This window comes from Eubalaena glacialis, chromosome 14 (assembly GCF_028564815.1).
Source record: "Eubalaena glacialis isolate mEubGla1 chromosome 14, mEubGla1.1.hap2.+ XY, whole genome shotgun sequence".
In the NCBI taxonomy this organism is placed as follows: domain Eukaryota; kingdom Metazoa; phylum Chordata; class Mammalia; order Artiodactyla; family Balaenidae; genus Eubalaena; species Eubalaena glacialis.
The window spans coordinates 25,851,318-25,859,448 of NC_083729.1; positions in this window are offsets into that span (position 1 = coordinate 25,851,318).

Below are 8,131 nucleotides of genomic sequence, written 5' to 3' on the forward strand. Positions count from 1 at the left end.
TATCATTTTCAATTACTAGGTATATAATATAATCATAATGCTCATCAAATGCTTTTACCAAAAAAAAAAAAATTTTTTTTAAATGTGACATTTTAAAAGAAATTTTAAGAGAATCGCCAAGAAAGAAAAACTGTTTAAGAACACTGTTATTTTAAAAGCACAGCTAACAGTTTTAAAATGACATTACTTCCCTGAGAATCACAGCTGTAGATGCCTTGATTCCTGTGCCAGATTAAAGAACATTAATTCGTTACCAAAAAGTAAAACTGAAGGACTTCAATACAAACATCTCTTTTAAATTTTAACGAAGTAAAAGTTAAGATTTTTCTATATCAAAATCACTAACTCAGATTTCCCCAAATTTCATAGTGGTTCTAAGGAATTCTAATTGTTAACAAAAAAAAAAAACTTTAAACTTTTGCATTTTCAAAAACTGCATTTTTATACCAGTTATCAATTTTCACTGAAATGTCTAGGGGTTTCACATACATAATCTCTAAGTATTTAAGTAATTTCAATTATGTTACATGGCCTAAAGGCTGTCCATCAAGTTAAAATCTTGACTATCCTGCTCAAAGAAGTGAATTCAAGGTAAAGCAATGATTTGAAAACTTTTGAGGTATATTCTTTCTTGCTTCCCTCCCCTCCCACACACCCACAACAGACAACACACAAAAGGGCTGTGGCATTACGCTTCATAATGAATTCTACAATCTCACCTTGAACTAAGAGAAATTTCACTTAATCTTTGAAACTTCTCCTGGGCAGAACCTTACCTAAACCATTCTTGATGAAGCTACGTCCCCTCTTCTTCACCAAACCGTCCTATGACTGTGTGCTCTGTTGTGCTCCTAAAGCTGCACAAGTGTTTCCCATGGTCTGGTCTGATTTAGGACTATTTAAAACTAGCTATTGACTGAAATAAAAACAGCTTTTCATCACCCAGAACATGTCCCTAAAGATAAAATCAATCCTGACCTCTCCACTTTACTATTCCACATTTTTCTTAAATCTTCCTCCAAATCCTATTTCCTCAAATCACATGTGCCACTTACTCTGAACTTTTTTTCTCCTTTTTTCATGTGTGGAGTCCAAAATCAAGCACAGAACTCTTACAAATGTTTCAACGATGTGTAAGGACTCTGCAAAACACCGTTAGGATGGCCATTTTTCTCCCATCGTACCTTTGATGCCATATTATAAGTGGATGGCAATAAGCAAAGTTTGTATTTCCAGAAGAGTTATTTTTTGTTTCTCTTTTTGAAAACTCAATAGGAAGGCTTGCATTCCTGGGTCCCTTGAAACTGAAACAGAGAGGCAGTTCTTAGTAGACTACCACCCCCACGGCACTGCAAGGACAGCAGACTGAAACACACTCCCATCTTTCCGGGAAAGAGGCCTATTTGCTTGTCCTGGAACTTCAGCCTGAGGGGCAGCCTTCTGGTTTGGCACACACCTGGAGACTACAGAGGTGCTCTCAGGGAACAGGATGCCATCTTTGCACTCTCCATCTGCCTCACAACAGCTCTCGGGTATTTTCCAGAAAGGAGCTTATACACTCATCTGGAGCACAGATTTGTGCACCTGTTGCCTAGGGAACACCTCCAGATCGCCCAGCTCTAGTGGCCAACAGGGCTTATGCTTGCGGTCCCACTGGTCCCACTGTATAAGTTTGCATGCTTCAAAAGCTGCAGCCTAAGGGTTTGGCTCCCAATCAGCCTGAATCTAGGTGCTGACTGAGATACTCCCCTTTCGGACAATGACAGGTCTTGACACACCCTCAACTACTGGAAGTTATTAAAGATAAAACAGGCTACATGAACAATCATAAAGCCTTCAGATACAACCAACAGCTAGGTCAGGGTTGAATGATAAGGTTCATCTCCTAAACGAGGCTACCCCTTCAAGACTGGAAGAGGCGGTATTTTATCTAATGCATAGAAACGAGCAGAGAGATGAAACTGGACCACTATCTTACACCATACACAAAAATTAACTCAAAATGCATTAAAAACTTGAATGTAAGACCTCAAACCATAAAACTCCTAGAAGAAAACATAGGTGGTAAGTTCCCTGACATCAGTCTTAGCGATGATTTTTTGGATCTGATTCCAAAATCAAAGGCAACAAGAGCAAAAATAAACAAGTGGGACTATATCAAACTAAAAAGCTTCTGCACAGCAAAGGAAATCAACAAAATGAAAAGAAAACATACTGAATGGGAGAAAATATTTGCAAACCACATATCTGATAAAGGGTTAATATCCAAAATATATAAAGAACTCATACGCCTCAATAGGAAAAAAAAATCCAATTTAAAAATGGGCAGGGAATGTGAATAGACATTTTTCCAAAGAATACATACACATGGCCAACAGGTACGTGAAAAGCTGCTGAACATCACTAATCATCAGGGAGATGCAAATCAAAACCACAATGTGATGTCACCTCAAACCTGTTAGAAGGGTTATTATCAAAAAGACAATAAATAACAAGTGTTGGAAAGGACTTGGAGAAAAGGGAACCCGTGTACACTACTGGTGGGAATGTAAATTGGTGTAGTCGCTATGGAAAACTGCATGGAGGTTCCTCAAAAAATTAAAAATAGAATTACCATATGATCTAGCAATTTCACTTCTGGGTATTTATCTAAAGAAAATGAAAACACTAACTCAAAAAGATATATGCACCTCCATGTTCACCGCAGCATTTACAGTAGCCAAGATATGAAATCAATCTAAGTGTCCATCAATGGATGGATAAAGAAACTATGGTGATCACATACCGATACACAATAGAATATTTATTATTCAGTCATTTTAAAAGTATAAAATCCTGCCATTTGCAACATGGATGGACCTTGAGGAGATTATTCTAAGTGAAATAAGTCAGAGAAAGACAAATACCATAAGATCTCACTTACATGTGGAATCTAAAAAAACAAAAAGCAAAAAAAACAACAAAAACAAAACCGAGCTCACTGATACAGAAAACAGATTGGTGGTTGTCAGAGGCAGACAATGATGAGTGGGTGAAATGGGTCAAACGGTACCAACTTTCAGCTATAAAATACATAAATTATAGGGATATAATGTACAGCATGGTGACCATAGTTAATAGTACTGCATTACATATTTGAAAGTTGCTAAGAGAGTAGACCTCAAATGACCTCATCACAAGAAAAAACATTGTGTAACTATGGTGACATGTTAACTAGACTTACTGTGGAGACCATTTTGCAATATATACTAATATACTTTATGCCAATTATGCCTCAATCAAAAAAAGAAGAAAAAATGACATTCTTTCTTAGATAAAGGGAAAAAAGAGACATAGGATAAAAAATGACAGAGAAAGCTGTATCCCTTCTGATGTCACATGATGAAAGAAACTGAGATTTAAGTGTTGTTTTAGGCTTGCAAAATTTGCCCTATTACACACAAAGGAACCCCATTCAAGAAGAAACTAAAAATCCATTTTTATTAATGATTTTTGTAAGAAAACAACATATTTACATACATGTTTACAAACATTTGCATAAAATGATTTTTTTCCTTTCATTTTAAAAGGTGTTTTTCATTTGGCAAAAGATTAAAACATTATTTACCATTAGCAATGAAACCCAGTAACTTTATAAGTGGTTATTTCTTCCCTTCACCCTTTTCCTTATATTAAATACACTTAAAGGCTACCCAAACTAACACTAATATTTAGAAGGACAATGAACTAAAGGAGCATGACTAATGGTAAGACTGCCTGTTAGGAGATAATGCTAAATTTATGAGTGCTAATTAAGAATATGAAATACAGCAATTGCATACTTACAGGGTCCTATTTTCCTTGATGTGTTTCATTGAAGGAAGAGGGAGAAACAGAAAAGGAGTGAGGGAAAAGGGGCAAGAAGGGGGTCGTTGCTGGTGGGGTCTTTTTTGGGGGGTGGGAGGGATGGAAAGGTCCTTGGAGGGGACCACAAAAAAGCATCTGAGACCACAAGTACAGTTAGAGAACATGCCTAACACCATTCCTGCACACAAACATGGGGCTGCTGGGTATTATCTCCTGAGTTCCACTCTCCATTAAAAACCAGGACATGGAAGCAACCTAAGTGTCCATCGACAGATGAATGGATAAAGAAGATGTGGCACACATATACAAAGGAATATTACTCAGCCATAAAAAGAAATGAAGGGAGTTATCTGTAGTGAGGTGGATAGACCTAGAGACTGTCATACAGAGTGAAGTAAGTCAGAAAGAGAAAAACAAATACCATATGCTAACACATATATATGGAATATAAAAAAAAAAAAAAAAAAAAAGGTCATGAAGAACTTAGGGGCAGGACAGTAATAAAGATGCAGACCTACTAGAGAATGGACTTGAGGACACAGGCAGGGGGAAGGGTAAGCTGGGACAAAGTGAGATAGTGGCATGGACATATGTGCACTACCAAACGTAAAACCGATAGCTAGTGGGAAGCAGCCGCATAGCACAGGGAGAACAGCTTGGTGCTTTGTGACCACCTAGAGGGGTGGGATAGGGAGGGTGGGAGACGCAAAAGGGAAGAGATATGGGGATATATGTATATGTATAGCTGATTCACTTTGTTATAAAGCAGAAACTAACACACCACTGTAAAGCAATTATACTCCAATAAAGATGTTTTAAAAAAAATGAATTGTAGGGAAAAATGAAAAAAAAAAAAAGTCATGGCTAAGGATACAAGAGAATGAATAGATTACCTACTACCAGAAGCCACAGGTTGTGAGCTATCTTGAAAAAGTTTCTCCCAGGTAAAAGCAGCCTCTTCAGGACTACAAAAGTAGGCTGTTGTCGTCGTTGTTTTCAATATACAGGAAAAAAAAATACAATAAAGAGAAAAGAAGGACGGATACAGATCAGTATCTTTCTTCACATCGTCATCTTTTATCTTAGAGGTAATGTCTTTTTTTTTTCTTCCAATAGCTTTATTAACATTAGCAGCTTTATTCGCATACCATACAGATCATCAATTTAAATCAAACAGTTCAATGGTTTTTAGCATATTCACAGACTTATGCAACCATCACCAAAATCAATTTTATCACCCCATAAAAGAACACCTGTGCTTTTTTTTTTTTTTTTGGCTGCATTGGGTCTTCATTGCTGCATGTGGGCTTTCTCTAGTTCGTCTAGTGGGGGCTATTCTTCATTGCGGTGTGCGGGCTTCTCATTGAGGTGGCTTCTTTTGTTGTGGAGCACAGGCTCTAGGTGCACAGGCTTCAGTAGTTGCGGCACGTGGGCTCAGTAGCTGTGGCTCATAGGCTCTACAGCACAGGCTGTTGCTCCACGGCATGTGAGATCTTCCCAGACCAGGGCTCAAACCCATGTCCCCTGCATTGGCAGGCAGATTCTTAACCACTGCACCACCAGGGAAGTGCCACCTGTGCTCTTTAGTTATCATCTCCTTCGTCTCTCTGTCTCTAAAGATTTGCCTATTCTGGACATTTAATATAAATGGAGTCACGTAATTGGTCTTTTATAATTGGCTTTTTTCACTTAGCATGATTTCTTCAAGGTTCATCCATGTTGTAGAGTGTATCAGTCTTTCATTCCTTTCCATTGCCCAATAATATTCCATTGTATGAATATACTACATTTTATCCATTCAGCAGTTGATTTTTACTTTTTGGGTTTTATATGAATAATACTGCCATGGACATTCATGTATAACTCTTTGTGCAGGCACGTTTTCATTTCTCTTGGGTATGTAGGTAGGAGTAGCACTGCTGGGTCAATCATAAGATAATCTCTCTGTTTAGATTTTTAAGGGACTGCCAGACTATCTTCCAAAGGGGCTGCACCATTTTATATTCCCACCAGCAATGCGCAAAGCCTCCAATTTCTCCACATCTTTGCCCACATATTATCTTTTTTATCATAGCCAGCCCAGTGTGAAATAGTATCTCATTGTGGTTTTGATTTGCATTTATTTCCCTGATGTCTAATGACGGTAAGCATCTTTGCTTATTGGCCATTTGTACAACTTCCCTGGAGAAATGTCTATTCAGATCCTTTGCCCATTTTTAAATTGGGCTTCATTTTATTATTGAGTTGTGAGTTATTTATATATATAAAGTACAAGTCCCTTTCCAGATATGGGATTGCAAAATTTTCTCCCATTCTGTGGGTTATTTTCTTGATGATGTCCTTTGATGTAAAAAAGTTTTAAATTTTGATGAAGTCGTTTGTCTTTTTTTTCCATTTGTCGCATGTGGATATCTAGTTGTCCCAGCACCATTTGTTGAAAAGACTATTCTTTCCCCATTGAATTATCTTTACACTCTTCTTGAAAATCAACTGATCATACATGAGGATTTATTTTTAGACCCTCAGTTCCATTCCATTGATCTATATGTCTGTCTTCATGCCAGTACCTCCCTGTCTTGATTACTGTAACTTTGTAGTAAGTTTTGAAATCAGGAAATGTGAGTCTCTAGTTTTGTTCTTCTTTTTCAAGATTGTTTTGGCTATTTTAGGTCCCTTGCCTTTCCATATAAGTTTTAGGATCAACTTGTCAAAATCCACAAAAAAGGGCAGCTGGGATTGTGATAGTGATTGTGTTGAATCTGTAGATTACTTTAGGGACTGAGGCAATGTCTTTTTAAACGTTAGGAGATAACAAGCATTATAGAATTAAACCAGTAATACTACTGTTGAATTACTTGTATCAATTAACTAAAAGGGGGGAGAGAAACAGATAAAACTTGGCATTTACTGCTTTAGTTCCCAAATACATGAAAGATACTCCTAGGAATAACCAATTTAGTTTGCCTTAAAAAGGGTTTAAAATTTTTAAACAATATTTTGACTATTCATATTCTTTTCCATTTATTATATAAACCTCATTATCTTTATTTGAAAGACTATTATTCTTCAGTGAATGTGATAAAATCCCCATGCTCAGTAATCTCAGCATCTCTATTTTTCTACACAATCCATTGTTGCTTTCTTGAGGGTGTTCCTAGGCTGATCTGCAAATAAGTACAAAATTTGGTAAAGGTTTATTTTTTAAGAATATTACGTGCTGCAAACTCTGTTATAAGAGAGAGAGGTCAAGTATAGCTCCCCATCACAGTGCTGCTCATCTTGGGCAGAAAGACTAAAATTCAGTGAAAATAACTCCACTTTCAAATATGTAGTTTTCCTAAAATTGTAGAGAAGGTACTGGCAATGTAGAATTTTTTTTTTTTTTTAAGGAGGGGAAAATAATAGGATAGAAACTAACAAGAAAAGCTAAAGATTCTAACCAGATAGCTTTTTGCTACCATGTGTTATTAAAATTACTATAAAATTTTGCTGAAAATAATTTTTATAATTCATTTTATATCAAGAGTAACTTCAATCATCTACGAGTTGGTTACAGAAACCTGGAGCTATTATAGACAGACATAACTTCAGTTAAAGAGGTAAAATTTCAATGAAAAAAAAAAGGAAATGTAGTTGTACCACATAAAAGCTGTTATCGCACACTGAACAAAAGGAACAGAAGTTCCTTTCAAGTAATAAACTACTAATGATTTAAATACTGTACATTTACCTAAATTTCTATTAGCTAAAAATTTTTTTAATCTTCATTTTATAAACAAGCCTAAATGAAGGTAGAAATTTAAAACAACACTAAGAATGCAAAACCTCTACATTACACTTAAAATGTAAATTACAATCAAGCAATTTTGAATCCAATATCAATTCTAATGTAAATACCTGAGTGGAAACTGATATCCTTCAGATATTCAATCACAAACCTAATGCAAAACACTAGACCTAAATTTAGACCTGTTTTAGTACTAACAATTGGTTCAACTTCCCTCATTCAATAATGTAAACATTTAGTTAAAAATTACTTCTGTTGAGACAATAAATGTGAAGATTTTTCAAACAGCAAAAAATGTAAACCAAGCACTGCAAGGTACAATATTTTCCTAACACAAAAACAATAAGAACCAGAAATTACAAAATTATCTGTGGCAATTATGGAGATCTACTTTTTAAATAGAAATTTTAAAATACTTTAACTATTAAAACATGCATCATTGTTTCATCCAAGTTAATTTTCTCTGACAACTGTACCAAGTAGAACTTTCAGGAACAG